This window comes from Chlamydotis macqueenii, chromosome 3, assembly GCF_036417535.1.
Source record: "Chlamydotis macqueenii isolate bChlMac1 chromosome 3, bChlMac1.mat, whole genome shotgun sequence".
Classification (NCBI taxonomy): Eukaryota; Metazoa; Chordata; class Aves; order Otidiformes; family Otididae; genus Chlamydotis; species Chlamydotis macqueenii.
The window spans coordinates 123,580,581-123,598,424 of NC_141558.1; the positions used below are offsets into that span (position 1 = coordinate 123,580,581).

The 17,844-nt window shown below is 46.7% G+C and overlaps 1 long non-coding RNA gene across 3 annotated transcripts in view; it reads right to left on the bottom strand.

Moving 5' to 3' along the window:
- Positions 1–630: 630 nt before the first annotated feature.
- LOC147601472 (uncharacterized) overlaps positions 631–17,844 on the bottom strand; it is an 18,717-nt gene continuing 1,503 nt past the window's right edge. The window contains exons 2-4 of one of the 3 annotated variants that reach the window (XR_015258234.1): positions 17,666–17,770; positions 5,078–5,290; positions 631–4,546 (exon numbers count right to left, since the gene is read on the bottom strand). This is a non-coding gene — a long non-coding RNA (uncharacterized LOC147601472). Of the gene's footprint in view, positions 5,291–11,095; positions 14,316–17,665; positions 17,771–17,844 lie in introns of those variants that run through there. The other 2 variants (XR_015258232.1, XR_015258233.1) reach the window with 2 other exon arrangements.

Sequence of the window (17,844 nt, forward strand, 5' to 3'; positions counted from 1 at the left end):
GCTTTTGCGGAGCAAAGCTGGGAGAAAGCACCGTGTTCCTGCATTTCAGCTGCTTCAGTGCCAAGTATTAGACCAAACTTAACCTTCATCAGCATTTTAATCTAATGGTGTGGTTCTGTAGCTGATGTAAATCAGCACTGCACTGGTTTGCTCTCTTCTCCGCCCTGCAGCTGTGTGCTCTCGTGTGCTGCTTCTGGCGCTCACCTCTCCCTTCGCTTGCTCGATACAGCTTGCTAAACCAGCAGGAAACTGCCTCAGCAAAAGGTAGAAATATATTTTTTTTTTCTGTTGGCTTAGAGAGCTGAATGAGGTCAGCAAGGTGGCAGTGCCAAACCTGGGCTTGGAAGCATCTCTTGTGTGGTCAGGTGTGATTCCACGAGATGGGCGAGCCGCCCAAACTGCTCACCACTGCCAGGAAAAGCGTTCCCAGAAGCGGTGCGGTGCCACCCCTGCGGATGGTGGGCCTGACCAGCCTGGTGGGGTCATGGCTTTCCATGTGGAGATTCCCAGAGGGATTCCTTGTCATGCGCCTCGGTGACTTGCCCAAAATTACTAATACTGACGGTGGCAGAGCCAAAATCCCGAACTAACTGCAGAGGAACAAAACCTCATTCCTTTCTGTAGTTTAAATCAAAGCTTTATATTGATTAACAGAAGCCAAAAAGGAACTCAATGCGCTTAGAACAAAGGTACTTGCAAAGCAACATCCTAGACTAAGATCTTTTTTTTTTTTTTTTTTTCCAAGCATCTTTTTCTCCAGCTAAGGCACAAGAGTAAACCACAAAACACAGACTTCTTGCTGGTGGGAAGGGATGCAGTTCCCCTCAACTTCCACTGGGCTCCTCTGCTGTTACAGAAGTGCGGATTAAAAGCTTCCCAGTCTGAACTGAGCCAGTTTCCAGTTGAGATCCCAGCCTGTAGACTCGGTATTGTTTCTGTCCAGAGGTCTGTATTACCAAAACTGACAGGTGTCATGGGGGTTACTCTGTTCTTAGTAGTATTTTGAATTAAAAAGAAAAAAAAAATCCTGAAATATTAAAAATACCCGAGAAGAAAAGGTGTTTCTAAGATACTGGAAATCCTGTTACGTGGCACCGTTCTGTTTTCCAGGCTGTCCAGATGATGGGTTATGGATGATACTGAAGCTCAAAATCATACAATAACTATTGTGTTGGACTTACACAATGACTACAGTGCCCTCTGAAGCAGGTTTCTTTTCCTATTCATGTGTATTTTATGCCTAAACAAAGCAAGAATTTCATTTTATATATTCTCTCTCTATAAATATTTCTCTACTTTTTTTTTTTCTCATGTGTTGATGAGAAATGTGACAAGATGTCCACCAGGGTCACAAATGAAAGCACAAATAGCTGCAATTTAACATCAGTAGTTAGCAAACAAGATACCCTCGAGGTAAGGAGGCTGATAAAAAGAGGGCAGTGATGTATTAAAGATGCATTATTTGAGGGTCTATGGATATAATTTAGGCTTCACAACAAGGTCAGACTGATTTAATTCTCTCTGCAAAGGTCAGTCCGAGGCCTGGCTGTACTAACCTCTGTGCTCTCCATCTGTCTGCGCTCCAAGCCAGACACTTTCAATAGGTGATTGTGTGCTCACGACCGGATAAAAACACATCAGAAATTACCTCCAAAAGGGGTTTACTTGGAGCTGCCACCGCCCTTGGAGTTGCTGGTACTTACAGAACTTTTACATTTGCCTGCTGCTTTGGAGTGTTGCTAAGAATATCCAATATCTGCGACTTCCTAACGTTGCGAGTGCTGATGAGTATTCAGCTTCATAAATGCGTCACTGTAGTGTCATAAACTCTTGACGCAGGTTTAGTCTATGACCCTTGAAACAGGATTTTTGTTTTTTGTTTTTTTTTTTTTAACACTGGCAAAAGGTATAATAAAGTTAAGAAAAAAAAAAATCAAACCACCCTTACAGTATTCGCTTCCTCCAAAATGAGGAAAAATGAAGAAACTTGTGTTTGTGGACATCTTTATTTGATGGTCTAGGGTATTTTAAACATCTCCTTCCATAAGCAGGGAATTCTTTAAAAATAATTGACAGGACAAAATAAATACGCAATGTGCCGGTATCTGTTAGTCATATTCTTACTGCTTTTTTTTTCACTTCACGCTAAACATTCCTGAATTCAGTTTTCATTTTAAGTAGGAAGCGGGTTTATTAATCTGAATGCAACAACTAGACAAAACAAGGCTAGTGAATGCTTTGAGCTTTCAATAAATATTTAGCTCACTGAAATAGCTGCACACAATAAACAGCACTTGCTCTCATGGAAAAAAGACCTGTAAATTTAGTGGAAGATACACTTAATCTTTTTAAAACTAAGAATTGTATTTTTTTTTTACCCTGTGTGATTTGGACTTGAAGGTTATGAATTGATGCTGCTTTCATTTTGGGTAGAGGGTAATATTAATGATGGAGGAATCGTATAAAATGGTGTGAAATAATTGAATGTACTTTGCTACACACAGTGTAGCAGTGTGTAGGCTGCACACAGTGCTCTTCCTTTTGAGGTACTGCAAGTCTTCCTTAGTTAAAATGCTTATATACACCTGGTTTCGGTAATTATTTTACATTCATACAGTAAACAGTTTAAAAAGTGAAAGAGAGGGGTCTGGTTTTGAACTAACAAAGCCCAGCTCAAGGAATTAAGAGCTTAGGATGCAGTTCTCCAGAGCATCTTGTCCTGCGTCGTCTCGAGCCTGCCTACCGTAAACCCACCTGAAAAGAGAATTGCGAGAACAGGAATACAGATCATGGAGTAATTTTAAGTCAGATTTTCCAGTTTCTGTCTGTATCCCTCAGTTTAAAAAACTGCCTGGTAAACAAATTCCGATCTTAAATGATAGACTTTTTTTTTTTCTCTCCAGGTATCTTAGGAAATCAGCTATTGCTCTTGTGCATGGTGTGTGCTGATGAGTCAGAGATAGTATTTGGCTCTTAAGGCTGTTGCAGTGGCCTGGCTTTTTAAAAATTGGATGAAGGCAGGGAGAGAATTTGTGCAGCAATCACAGAAAGACTTAGGAGAGAGGTACAATATAGAACTTTTTTTTTATATATATATTTGCTGCCTGACTTCCACACCCCCATGCACACACACTTCCATTTAGTTTCTAAGAGACTGCACTGGTGACCAGCTCACCTTTTCATTGGGTTCAAGGGTTGCTGGAACACCTTTTATTTTGGGAAGCGAGCTGGTGTGCTTGGATTAGCCATGGGGAATCACTGGGGATGAACACACAGCTTCTGCGGGGTCCTGGCTCCCACTGGCCAAAGGAGCTGGTGGGTGAACTTGGGTTCTTTTTACCCAGTGGTTACATTTAAGAGTAATTACTATTTGTGGTACTGTTGTCTAGCTACAGGAGTATTAAGGTATTCATTACACCAACTGTTTGCTTTAAAATACTTTGCGGGTGAACTTTTATTGCTCAGGAATGGCGCCAGATGGACAGTCCCGAGGAACAAAGTCCTCACGCTATCTACAGAACAGGTATGGCACCAACACTGGCATGTTGTGTTCTGCCTCTGTCTCCCTCTGCCACCAGCCTGATCTCAGGAGGAAGAGGGCAGCCCAGAGCCTGCGCCTCTCCAGAAAAAAACAATGTATTTGACTCACATCCATGGGGCTCTTCCCAGAGGCTGCTTGGGATCTAGCTCTTGGCAACTTCTTGAAGCATCCTTCCTAGAAGCGGAAACAATTTTTGGAGCAGTTGCTGTCTGTGGTTTGAATCCAGACCAAACAGGCTTTACAAATGTTTCTGACTCCAGCGCCTAGAGTCGTCATACACCTTTTCCACCCGGTTCTGTCCCGTCAGTTAGGGGAGGGGTGCAGTTTCCGACAGAAATTGAGCACGGGTGAGGAGCTGGCGATGTCCGTCCTTGTGTCAATACTGTAGCTGCTCAGGCAGAATAAAATACCTGTTGTGCGTGGTTCCGTAATGACAGTCCCTGTGCTTTGTTTGCATCTCGATTAGAGCGGCGTACTTCTTATCACTTGTCTATTGTGGACTACTTTGTAGAACAGAGACACTCTCCCACACATTTTCTACCCCAAAGCCTGGCTGGCTTCTTGCTTTTTTGGAGAACTGAGCCCAGGACAGGCTGAAAAATCCACCAGCCCTGTCAGCTATCAGGAGTTGTGCTCATCTACCGTCCTGAAGTGCTGTTTTCCAGAAAGCCTGAGTAGGCTGGGTCTAGATCTTAGGCTAGAACGGCGTAGGCTTAGAATGGAAACACTGACAAACCTTGAATAGGACAACACTGGCAACCTCCCTGCTGTTCTGCTGTGGCAACTTCTTAATCAGGGAAAGACCGCTCAAAATACAGCCCTGCTTCTCATGCTTTGCTTACCTTCTGCGTGCTCGAAAAGGAAAACAAAAAGAAAAACTGAGAGTCTCAAAAACATGTTTTTCTCAGCCTAGCAGGGAGTTCTGAGTTGGCCTCACGCTGCAGTCCTAGGGGCTGTAGGAGTTGAAGGGTTTAGGTTGACCTCGTCTCAAAGCACACGTTTTCCCTTTAGAAAGAGAAATATTTTATGCCACAAAAATGGGCAGCTTCTTTTTGATCGTGCAATCGTAGCATTTTTTCATGTGTGAGACATGACATGCTCTGTCAAGCCGCTGTGTTCAAACTTCCCCTAATAGATTTCATTTTTATTAGCGACGGCGGACAGGTGATTTGAATCTTAATATTGCGGGGTGATCTGTATGTGAGGGGTGGAACACCTGGGTGTGCGCTAGGAAACAGCTCTTGCGATGAGCTCATGCGCTTTGCATGGAGATCTCAAGGCCGTTTGCTGTGCCCAGCCTGACTGGGGGCATTGGTAGAAACTAAAGGGGTCCAGGCCACTTTTGTGCCATTATATTTCCCTTTCCTACTGTTAAGTTTGTGATTCCCCTCTTCCCTTGCACTCCCGCCAAGTTCCAAGGGAGCAGAAAAGCTGCTCCTTGTATTGTTATTTTTGACCAATGCTTTCGAGAAGTCGGTCTTTTGGGGAGGAGAAAGCATCAGGCAGACAAAGACAATTTCTGCATTGCAGAATTACCAGCTAACAGGTGGTTGTCCTGTGGGATGTAACAATTCACAGCTCTCCTCTCCTTGCGAAACTCACTCCAAGTCAAGATCTTCCAGTTGGCGTCCTCCACGTGCCTGAACCTGGCCGTGTGGTTCGAATGGCTCTCTGCGCTCCGGAAACGCTCTCCCCGTCCGATCTGTCACTGGTAGGAGCAGCGCATCGAGGTGTGGGTTAGCTGAGCTGCTATTAGGCAAGAAACGGAACAAATAGGTTAAAAAAAAAACCAACAAAACTGAGTTCCCAGGTGTATAAAGCTGAAGGACAACAAAGTTCAACTCCAGCTACGTAGGGGGAAAAAAAAAAAGTAATTTTGTTTTTTTCTGGTAATTTTGTGCTTTCTGTCGTAGCGTCTGCATGGTGAGCAGGGTTTCGGGGAGCGGCAGCTGCTGGTACGGATGGTTTCTGTAAATGCTTGCGGGGAGTCCCGCTCGCAGCGTAGACCCAGGGCAGGCACTGTCCTGCTGTGAGACCTTTCTCCTGGAACAGGCAGGAGCCTCCCTGCGCTCCCAGCTGATTCCAGACACCAGGAACGCACAGATCTCGGGCTAGCTCACTAGGAGGGACGGTTTCCAGAATATCATGTGGGAAGCGGGATCAAACTTTTAATCCCTGAAATTAAAAAGGACATCTTGTTTAATAGAGGGGGAGAAAAATACTTCGGGACATTTGTGGATAATTAAAAGCAACAGCGTTTAACAGTGTGGACAAAGTCCTGACCTGAAGCGCGATGAACTGTACCAACGCCTTTCGTACAGCTAGAAGTTTATAGCGTTCTGGAGTGTTGTTTATGTTACTATAAAAAAAGGTGAGAAAATATATTCAGTTACTTTCTGTTTCCCCCCATTGAGCAGATGGCAATTCATAGCTCAAATTGTTTTTTAAGCCATTTCACATTTTACTAATAAGTACAATATGCTTTTCAACAGCAAACCACATATTTAGGTACTTCTGCAGAGGGTGCACGAGTTTAGGAATCCTGTTGCGTTCTAAGGGCGAAATGTTTTCCGGTTACTTCTCACGTGGTGGAAAACACAAGCTAAAAACTCTCCTACTTCTTGTTTCAAATTATTTCTAATTTTGGAGGCCACAAATAATACAGCGTACTTTCTCAGATCTGGGCAGTTGAAGTTTGTTCCTGGCAGCTACGCTCGTGGTAGAACAAACCACGCCGAATTTTCTTTATATTTTAAGTGTACAATAATACGTGGAGATGGCCATTGGGAAAAACAAAGAAATATTCAGCTCTATTTCAGGAAGTTTTAGTGCTTTAGAGTGAAAACTGCTAGTGCTGCACGCGTTGGAAAATTCTCACCGTTGCATCCGTGGCTTTATCAAAACCTGTTAAATTATTTGAGTGCAGAAATAAAGAAAAGTGGGTTTTACTATTAATTGACACTCCTTTTTAGCTGGCGTGTGGTGGCAGATCCTGCAAACAAACCGGCGATACAGATTAGAGCTGAAAGTTTTGGATACGTTCTAAATCTTTGTAGCATTGCAGAAAGGAAGTGCAATATTAAACTGACAAATTGAATATATCTGTTTTTTTCAATGTAATTCACAGTTTCTTCCTATTATTTTTTTACTACCCGTGGAGATAAAGCAAAACAAATTCCTCAAAACACAGAGAAATCTATTTCTAGATTCCTTTTCCCATTAAGTAATATATCTCTCTTATACATATGTACTGTCAAATATCTGTCCCTTCCTTTTCTGGCTGGCGACGCAGCGTAGAAGTGGTGGCTATGCAAATATTGCAGCACCGACTCTTAACAAACGTGCAGGGTGCCTAGCTATGGAGACGCAGGAAATTCTATATAATAATTAAGAGTCTGCATATATTATCTTGTAATTATACTTTTACATAATCTGTTGTATAATCTCGAGGCTGGCATGCGACAAAAAAAATGCGGTTCTGTCAGAATTCTCAGGAGGAAAAATAAGATTATTGCTTGTGAAGGGAATATGGGTGGCGGGGAGGTGAGAGGGGCTGGGGGAGTGGGGACCTGAGCATGGGGAAGAGGAGAAGAAAATGAAGCAGAACTAGGAAGATGACAAAGTGGTGAGTGCTGATTTATTGCAGGAGCCTCTGCTTGTTTCCAGCTACTGAGATGCACCCGATGCGGACCGAGGGGCTGGTGGGTGCGTGGGGGGCTGAGCCCACCCTGCCCCTGCCTTTGGGGGCTGAAACGGCAACGGCATCGATGTTGACCCCACTGGGGTTGCTGCTGAAACAGGGAGGGAGGGACCCACGGGGGAAAAAAATCATCCATCAACAACAAAAACACCCTAACAACAACAAAAAGACCCCAAAACAAAAAACTCACCCCAACACTAAGCACAACAAACAAAAAAAAGCAAAACAAAAAACCCCCCCCTAAACTACCACCACTAAAAAAAAAAAAACATGCAGGGAAAATAACTAAGTGAGCTGCAAATGTATTTTAAAAAAACCCAAAACAAACCAAAACCCTGAAGTAAATCAGATGAAATCGCCAGGCATTCATTCCCAATAACCAGCCAGCTTTATAATTTCCAGGTGTTGGGGAAAGCCGTTGTCTTATAGTTTATAAATCCCTGCCGAGGAGGGGAGGGAGGGGGAGAATCTTCGGAGGCGAATGAAATATCAAATCGCGAGGCGCTGTGTAGATTTACGATTGCATAAGAGGCTCGATCATTTCCATATATTGAAATGTGCCGTCCTTTTCCGCCACTGCCCGGCCCTCGGAGGGAGAGAGACGCTCGATTCCGCCTTGATCAATGCTGGCTGTGAAGCAAGGAGGAGGAGAAGAGGGGGCGGGGAGGGGGGGACCAGGCTGGCACCAGATGGAGCAGGGTCTAGGGAAAGGTCAAGGTTAGCTCAGGCTGCTATTGAATCGGTTGCAGCCTCACAGATAGATCTCTGCCTCGGAGGCACCCACTGGGGCTTCTCGGAATCAAATCTAATAGAAAAGGCAGTCACAGAATGAAATCGCTTCATCTGAATGCTAAAATTGTTATTAGGCTACATTAGAGAGATACGGGGCACGTGATTACCAAAAAAGGAAGCATGCCTAGCAGTTTGCGACTGAAATAAAAGCTGTGAATACGCCGATACCGTCGGCAACGGGCAAGGATAATAGATAACAGGAGGGAGAGATGCGCGTGTAACGAACAGATTAACGTACTGATGCGAACGCGCGTATCTGTATAAAATTATTGGTGTACGCGTCCGCATGGCGGCATATTTGTACGTACGCAGGTCGCAGCGCTCAACTCCCCGCGAATCCTGCAGCCGCTGTGGTCCTCAGCGCTCCGAGGACGTTCGTTCGTTGATTTTGGACGGCGGCTCTGGCCCAAGAAGCGGGAGGCAACAGGGCGGAGAGGTTTGTTGGTGGGTTCTGGCAGGACTCCGCCTGCAGCCACCCTCGACTCGCGTCGCGGCGGTGCGCCGTCACTTGGATTTTTGATTTGAGGTCCTCGTGGAGGGCTGGTGCTGAGGCGTCGTTCGAGGCCTTTCTTTTTCTTTCTTGTCTCAGGCAAAACTACTCTTTCTGTGAGGAAATACACGTGTGCGCACACCCAGACGCCGGACACGGGAGCGTGACGCAAGTGTATGCATTGGTGTTTGGAGCAGCGCTGCTGTCGGAGATCGAAGTGAGCCCTTCCCAGTTACCATCTCCTCCGCATTAATGATTCTTTAACCTACAGCACAGCCTTAAAGAAGGATTTAGTCTGGTAAAATAAATGCTGGCTACACTAGATTAAACATGACGACTGCGCTCTAAGGGTTAATAAATTTAGAATTAACAGATCATCCCAGCTTGATACAGCTACCGTAGATGATTTAATATGCAGCCTGAGCAGGTTGCCAGTCAGCTCACAGATGCAGATAAGATCAAACAGTCTCTTGATTCAATAGATTGAATGGTTGTGCTGAGTGTCTGGAAGGTGAGCGACAGTAGGTGTGTGGCAGGGGTTCCGGTGAAGAAGGGCTTCCGTTCCCCACCGCTGCGCGCTGCGCTGGTTTTCTTTTTCTAGCAGTCAACCTTTTCCAGCAATCGAACTTGGAGTTAACGTGAACAAAAACCTTCTCAAACGTAGTTCAGGAGAGTTATTTGAAGTTTTCAGTAATGAAAAGCGCTGTGCTTTAATAGTAATCGCTGTTGCTCTTACTAGTCTGCACTTCACATTCCATCTCCACGGCCAAGGCCATCGCCACCCGCTCCGTCCCACGGGAAGTCTCACCTGCCCCCAGCTTCTGTCTCTCCGCGCTCCTCCCCTTCCCTGGCAGACCTAAATCCACAGAAGGAAGGTATTTCGGAGGCAGAGCGGCAACGCCTCGCCCAACTCGGCCTCCGGGACGCGGTGAGCGCAACCTTGTCCGAACGTGATTGGCCGTCCAGAGGCTTCCACCATTGAAAACCTCGATGGGTGCAGAGTGACGGAGACATTTCCCCCACTTGCCTTCTCAGCTTTCTTGCTTTTCTGGCTTAAAAAATGAGTGCCTGTAGTAACTCTTCATTAGTTTATGTTTTCCTTCTTGCTCTCCTGTCCTATTTAAATGGGAATGTAGAACAGTCCTCGCGGAGGCTGGTGAGCAATGAGATGACAGAGTGGTCTCGAACAATTTTTATGATTTGATCAAGAATAAAAGCTCCACCTGAACCATTAGGTTTTACCGTACGAAGACGTTTCCAGGCGATTTTAAAAATGCATATTACGTATTCAATAGTTCAATAGACCGTCACAGGTCTGAGTTGTATCTTATCATGTTATACGGGGCCACCGCCATACTGAAGGGAATATTTGTGTTAAAGTTACTGCGCATCCCAACCCTTATGAATTAGCTGCATTGTTTACTTTGGTGGGTGTTTTAAATACCCAGATGCTCAGTCCGTGGTTTTGATGAGCGCCCTGCAAATTGTTGGTGTAACAAGCAACGCTGCTTTGAATTTACCAGCAGAGTGAACCCAGAATCCACACAAGAATGCTCTTTTTTTTTTTTCCTGTGATTTTTAAAAATGATCTCATGTACTTTTGCAAGCATTTAACTGTGAATTACGCTTTTAATCCCTCAAATGCCGAGTTAGAAAAGAGAGGGCCTTAGCTTATGTTTCAGAATACAAATCCACACGTGAGCGTCCCTAGATTTTCCAGGTCTGGAACACTACGTGGGGATGAGCCGGTCCCTTTCGCACCCCACGCAGGTGAGCTGATGGAGACGCCGAAACCTGGACCTTGTAATTAGAGAGAGGTGGACTCAGACCGCTGGCGCTTCTTAGGGCGAACGGCAAGGACTCAAAAAAAACCCCTCGTGAAAGAAATTAAGTAGAAAAGCCCACCAATGCACACCAAAAAGGGCCGCGTGAGCGAGCGTGAACGCAGGCGGGTGTCACAAGAATTAGCGGGGATCAAAGGAGCCCGTGGCCGAGCCCTGCTCTGGGAGGGGTGCGGAGGGCTCCGCCGCCATGCCGCTTCCCAAGGCAGACCCAGTGAAACCAGTTATCTGGCAGCAATTTGCATATTGATGGTGCCTCCCGCCGTTCTCCGTGATTGCTTTACAGGCAGGAAAGGTAACAGAAAAATATATAACCCCCTCTAAAAAAAAAAAGGCAAAAAGGCTCAGATGTGCACCAGGGCTCTGATAAACGACTAGCCTTGTCAAGCCCATGGCAGGAAATCTGTTTACCAAACAGTTTTTTGTCTTAGGATTTGAATTCAGTTGTGGTTTTTGGGGTTTTTTTTTGTTGGTTTTTTTTTTTTTAAGTTCCGTGCTTCTGCGCAAACTGCTAGAGACAAGCGCTGATCGTTTCGGGGAAAAATAATTAGCCTCGTCATATTCGCTGAATGTATACATCTAAGGAGGAGGCAATCCTTGGAGAATGGGAAAAGCATTCAAGAGACACTTTAAAAGTATGGTGTCATGGTACATATATTTTTTAGACCCACTCATAAGCAATGTACGAATGTGCGGTACGGCTTTGAATATAAAAGCTAATTAGGTCTCAATAGAGAATAGTTTCATTTTTATTGGCTCCCACTGCAACGGCTGTCGAAGATACACCTCGGCTCCGAGACGGGTTTGGCCTGCCTGGTAGGAACGGCGGCGGCTGCGTCCCCTATAGGTACATCCCCTATACCTCCAGACGCCTTCCGTGGTGGGTACCGTTGAAGCAGGGTGCCGGGGGGGTCTGTAGCTCGCCTCTCCCCCGTGCTGAGGAGCCCTTCGGGAGCGGGGGTTTGCTCTGGACCACTTCCAGACTGAACTTCTCGCCGCTGCCGGTGGGCAACAGCGCTTAAAGACTGGTGCTATGGTATGGCCTGCGTTTACCTATAGCGCCCGTCGCCGTAAGGTCTGCGGGTGGCGTATTTCAGCAGGGATGGCGTACCCATCTCTCTCCATCTCTTTACATCTATTTCTCTCTCTTGGCACTCAGATGCCGTGTAACTTAATACGACAGGGCAAATTAAAGTCTGAATTGTGGCCACGTTAATTTCAGTATGGTAATATCAAACATTGTACATATTTCTGATTTCTGTATTTAATTTCTCTTGCCTTTTTTTTTTTTTTTCTTTTAACTGCTGGGGAATAGTTGCTCGGTGAACAATAGCATTAGTACAATAACTCTCCCCAACCCCAGCATCCCTACTTAATGCACATCAGCTTTCCGTGCAACGCTATACAATATACTTGCATGTTATTTTAATTGAGTGAAATCTCATTCATACTGGTGGTGGAAGGCATTCTTTTCACTGCAGTCAGAACTCATACCGTACCGTCAAAATTATACGTGCTGACAATAACAAACGGTGGCAAAACTATCCCAACTGCTCAAAGAAGCGGGCTCTTATCGCGGGTTATTCACCGCCACTCCCGCTACCTCTGCGTCTTTCCCCCGCAGCTTTGGGCTATATAATAATATATTCTTCTGACTACAGAGAGCCGCATTAAAATATTATTGTAAGCATTCTAACAATTAAGCTGAATTTTTTGCAGGGAATAAATAGGGGAAAAGAAGAAAACCCACAGTAAAGCTGTCTGTATTTTTAAATGCAGAAACGGATCTCTGCTCTCTCAACAATTCTTTCATTTTCGGCTGGATCTGTGCTCAAACTGTGTCGTGTTCCGCAAAGCACGAGCGTTTCTTCTTCGCTAAAGCTAAAAGCTAAACCTAAATGTCACCTGAAGCAGTAATCGAAAGCGAATATAGAGAATGATGATTGTGTACGTTAAATTTCAGTTGGATGCGTTCTAAGCGACTAAAAGTTGAAGCTCTGAAAAGCAATCTAATAGAAGTTACATTCAAAAGATGCTAAGGCGCTGATCTAACGGCGTGCTTGAGTACGTGCTTACTTTGAGCGTGTAAGTACAGCTGATGTGCCCAAAGATTAATACTGTGCTTAAGAATTTCGCAGTACCCAAGGCCAAGTAGATTCCAGGCAGGGTTAGAGGAGGAAAGTCTGTTCTGATTGCACTGTCCTTCTCTGTTGTCCCTCACGCCAAGCGTGTTATGAAGAAGGGACTGTGTTCAACGGGATACAAGAAAACAATTAAATCTTTCCTCATCCTGTGTAGCAAAACTAGTTTTGCAATGGAAATAACTTTTTGGATTGCTGATACTGGGTTTCTCATATTAGTGAATTATTTTTATATCCTACTTTTTTTTTTTATTGATTTGAGGTGTACTTTGATTTATTCTTCAATTTGCAATGCGTTCTTTTCCCACCTGCCACGTCCAGATTTCCTCCCAGGGAGAGTTTGAGCCCCTTGGATATGATCTTGCGCACAAGTATGAAAAGCTTCTCCTTATGATCCTGAGAAGATCTTGTTCATAAACAACCGCTGTGTTAAAAGATCAGTAGGCGCCCCACATATTTGGTCAGGATCAGACCAAGCCTGTCCAGCTCTCCTGCCCTTCTCCACTGACCAACTTTGGAGATGAAGTGTGACTGTGATGCCGTTGGACACGCTGCTAGTTTAAACCTTGCGTTACTCGCTGTTTGCTCATGTTTTGAACCTCACCAAGAGTTTGCAGGGCTGGGAGCCTGGCTTAGCTTTTCCTCTCCATGCAGCTTGCTCATCTCTCCTGAGTTCAGCCACCTCTGTGCTAGTGGGTGCTACCTCCCTGAACTGCTGGTTGTTAATTCTTTACCTTCTCCTAGCTAGGGATCTCCCCCAAATTAGCAGCTAGGTCAGAAAACTAATCAAAAAAGATTGTTTATGTCGGTGACCTGTCCTCCTTACGGCTCACAGGCTTGAAGATAGTGACCTGCTTAGGGAAATGAGTCAGGATCTCAGCGGTGACTCCCAAGGACCAACTTCTCCGCACGTGTGCCATCATCAGTTTCTGTGAGGCCGAAGAGAGCGGCCCTGATGAATGTCGGGTATTTGGATGCGTGGAATATCTTGCTGAGGAGAGCCAGGCTTCTCCTAGAGCTTTGTTTCAGAATGATTTGCACAAAATAACCCTGCAGTGAGAGAGCCTGGCTTGGTCAAAACTCCTCCTGAAACCAACAGACGCTGCTCATCGGTTCAGGAGTGCAGCACGGTGTCCCTGCTGTGTAACCGTTTGGTGAGGTGGGCGTGGAATATTTGTGGGGTCTGGCTCTGTGAGAGCAATCTGTGCGCTCATCTTTCTAGCTCTGGGCTTGTCATCGTTTTCTGTTAGGGTCAAGGAAAATTGCAAGTCCGCATCTTAACCAACCGTGCATGCTCCAGTCTGGCATTTGAGGTGATAAAAACCACCTCTGAGCAGTCTGAAAGTAGTGAAAAGTGTTACGGAGAGCAATTCTCCGTAAAATCCTTTGTAACACAAAGTGATACTTCAACTTACGCTCAACGTTCAAAGTCAAATGGCTCATCCCTTTCAAAGTGATGCCAACGCGCATGTGGGACTCACTTCCACGCGTTTTAGGGGACAGGATAAAGCCCAAGAGGACGGAAAGATTCAGAGAAACCGTTAGCAGAGACAACAAAGTGACCAGCGCTCTGCCAGATGTTCTCCCATCCCTAGCTACCCTTGCTGCATCGACAGGTCATTGAGTGGACCTGTGTGTTGTACCGTAAGGTGCCAGAGCTGTATTTTGGATCATGGGTTCGGTCAGCACCTTCCCTTCCCGGCACGATGGTTGGGATAAAGGGGCCTGAGAGATGTGCGACTGGCAGCGTTGCTGGATACGCTGTTCAGTACGGAGCTTCAGCCAGAGCTGGAAGTACCAAATTCATACCCTAGATGTCAGTAAAAGAAAAAAACATTAAAAGCCATTAAAAACCCCTTTCATAAAGGTCTGCGAATCAAGCAATGGGTTAGCCAATTATTCATAAGATTATTCCCTATATGGACTGACGGCTTGAGTCCCAAGTTTCAGCTCAATCAAATTTACACAGCCCAAGTTATAACCTCTTCAAGATGGGGATTGTAACAGGGGCGCTGACAGACCTTAACTACTGTGCCTCTTTAGTAACGAACGCTCGGCTGTTTCACTGGCGCGGTGGCTGCCGGTGCTGCTATAATTAAGACTGTATGGATTTGCATTGTAGGTCAAGTTCTGGGAGGGTTTAAATGCTCCTAGTTTAAATCCTGTCGGCTCGAAACCTGGGATAGAAACTGTCAGGGGCACGTTACCAGTTTACTTATAAAAAGATATATAAATATTAAACACACAAAATGACGGATAGCCAAGTAAGTACTGGAGCAGCGCAAACTAAAACCAGTTTGGCTGAAGTAAAGCATTTGATTAAAAGTGAGATTTTATGGGCATTTACCGCTGCCTTCCTCCGCCTGCCCATGCAGAAGCAAAACTCTCAGCGTGCCTCAAAGCAGGAATTTTGCCATTTGAAAGTCTTGCTTCCCGAGCGCTTTGTGCCATTTATTTCACAGTCACCCCCAGAAGGTCCAGTTCAGGGCTCCACCGTGCCGGATGCTGTGCAAGCAGAGGCAAGCTGAAATCCCAGACCTTGCTGAAACCCAGGGAAAAAAAGTCTCCCCAAGTTGGGGGGTTTTATTCTGGGTCCCGCCTAGGGCAAGGCAGTAACGAAATCTTTCTGTCACCTGGCGCTCAGATGTTTGGGATCCTGTACGGACTCGCTGCTGCGCGCGCGGCGCTCGCCAGCGAGCGCTTGCAGAATCGGAGTTTATTTTGAGCCTTTATTAAAAAGAGAAGAGGAAAAAAAAAAAGAGAGAGAAAAAAAGAAAAGCAGCGTTGCCCAAGTTTCTCGTGCGGGAATACTAATGCACGTACTATTTCTAGAACGTGCAAGTCCTCTGCTCATTCACGGGGAGTCAGCCTGGTACGATAAGAGTTCCACCCACGTTGCCTCTGCCTGATTGAGACTATCAAGCCGGCGTCGGGAAGCACCCCGCGCGATCTGCCGTTATATAACGCAGCCCCGCTCCGCAGAACTGGCAGAATTTTGGAATTTCTGTTTGGTCCTAACGTTCTGTACCGAGCTGGCATGTGAGATTCCTGCTCAGAGCGAGTGACAGTTGGAGCATCGAAGCGGGAACATTTGCCCACCAAAGTTGCCGAACTCGCCCACTGCCAAGTCTGTCGCTAAATTTGCGGCTAGGCAGGGAGGGCGGTACGGGCGGTACGAACTGCGTCGCGCTTCTTTGCGCCTCTGGTCCCCATCCCGCGCGGGAGGACCTGCGAGATGGAGGAAGGCCACGCTTCTCAAGCGCACGTGGGTTTTATGTCCCTTTCTACCGCCACCTCTCAGCATCTCGCGTGCTCGAGCGCAGGGAGGATCTCACTGTGAGCGCCGAGGTATGAGAAAAGGGACAGAGACATTTTGGCAGATGTAAATATTAAACTAATTTTTATGGTGTCACTGCTGTCCCCTGGGCACTCTGCGCCGCTACCGCAGGTTCCTGCCCCTGCCCCGGGATGGCAGAGCAGGGACGGGCGCCCACCTCTGCCCTCAGCTGCCCCAGGGTGTTAACCGGTGTCTCAGGGCTCTGCTTCGCCTTGGGACAGACTGAGGCGGGACGGCCGCTCAGCGAACGAAGCAGACCCTTCTCTGAGCTTGGCTTCCCCTTTGCAGCCAGCCTGAAAAACCGCCCTGGCCCTGGTTTCCGCACGCGCCTCGGGAGTTTGCCCGCGCGCAGCCCGAGACGTGGGGCCGCGTTTCCTTTTCGGCTGACTTTGCTCTGGGGCTGGGAGTCCGTAGCCAAAGAGGTGGCTGGGGGTGAGAGCGGCTCAAACCGCTGCAGCGGGATCGCGGAGCTCGGGCAAAGGGAGGTTGCGGAGGAGCAGGAGGCGACAAGGCAAGTTTGTGTGAACCCTCAGAGCCTCATCGCTGTCTTCAGCGCTGGCCTGGGTTTGTTTTCACCTGCCTTTCGAACACCGGCGTTTCTAGGTGTTGGCAGCCACCGTCTGAGCATTTCAAACTGGTTTTACCCGCCACCTTCGCTAGGTTCGTGCTGAGCGGAGCGACGGTGCTGCGTAATGGGTACAGACAAGGCTACGGATGCTCTGCGCGTCGGAGCGGTGCTGTGGCGGCGGCCGCGCTGGAAGCGGGGAGTCGAGGGGACGATGAGCAGGGCATGGGGTGTGTGTGTGGGGGGGGCATTGCCCTTGCTCCCACGGTCTCCTGCAACGCTGAGCCCCCTGACCCTGCCTTTGCCAGAGGGGTGAGCTTGGAAGTCGCTCACCACCCCCCGCTGTGGGGCTGACCCCAGCCTCTCCAGGAGCAGCCAGCCCCCCTCTTCTTCCCCAGGGTGTCCGGTGCACTGGGCTGCTTCCGGGGGAACGGGGAAACACACACAACACAGCGGGATGCAATGGGTCAGCTTTTCGGGGATTAACGTGTCGTGGGGTGGGGAGGGGGGGGTAGCCCGGTGCTGTACCCCTCCCCATCACGAAGGCAGCATCCCGGCGCTGGGGCTGAGGCTGTAAGCAAAAACTTTCCCTGGCAAGAGCTGTTTGTTGACCACGTTCACGTTCAGAGCCCTGAAGCTAAAAGCACTTTACACCATAAAATAAAAGCACTGTCTTTTTTTCTAAAAGGTTACGTCTGGAGGCCACGCTGCTCATACTTCATACAGAAAACTACTGAAAGGGCTATGAAATCCTCTATGATTTACGCTCCCTCTCAGTGCATTAGGATATAGATCTACTCGACTCTAAAAATACTGTGGAGTTTCTAACCGACGTGAATATATGTGCATTATTTCAGAAAGTCTGTTAGAAAACTTGTCAACACATTATAAAGCATAAACCAGGACTTGGCCATTAAATACAGAGATCAGAGACGGAATATATTCCGCAGGAAGTAGCGAGAAAAGTCCCTCCATTCAAAAAAAGGTCTATTAGCTGAAAGTTTACACACAATATACACCAAAGGGTTTAGGGAGAGCCTGTGGACCGTAATTACAAGGCATAAATGGAATCAGTAAGGGCTTTACGGTCCCCAACGCAGTTAACTGGGCTGCCAGAAAAATAATTTTAATATTGTCATAATTTATTGCCCACCGAAAGCCACATCAAGGATTGTAAATACAGTCACTCGGTGTCCACGGCTGCTCGTTAAACAGCCTCCTTCCCTTCCCCTAAAAATACAATAAAACACAAACCCACCTGCATTATTAATCTGCGGTTACGCCGTGTTAAAAAAATGTCTTCTGACTCCTTTTCTTCCCTCAGGTTTGTTATCTCCCTCCAATCACATGGCAATGCGAAGCGCTGGGGAAGGAGGGGGACACACACACACACACAGCACTATTGCTATCTAATGCCAATATTAATAATTATCCAGC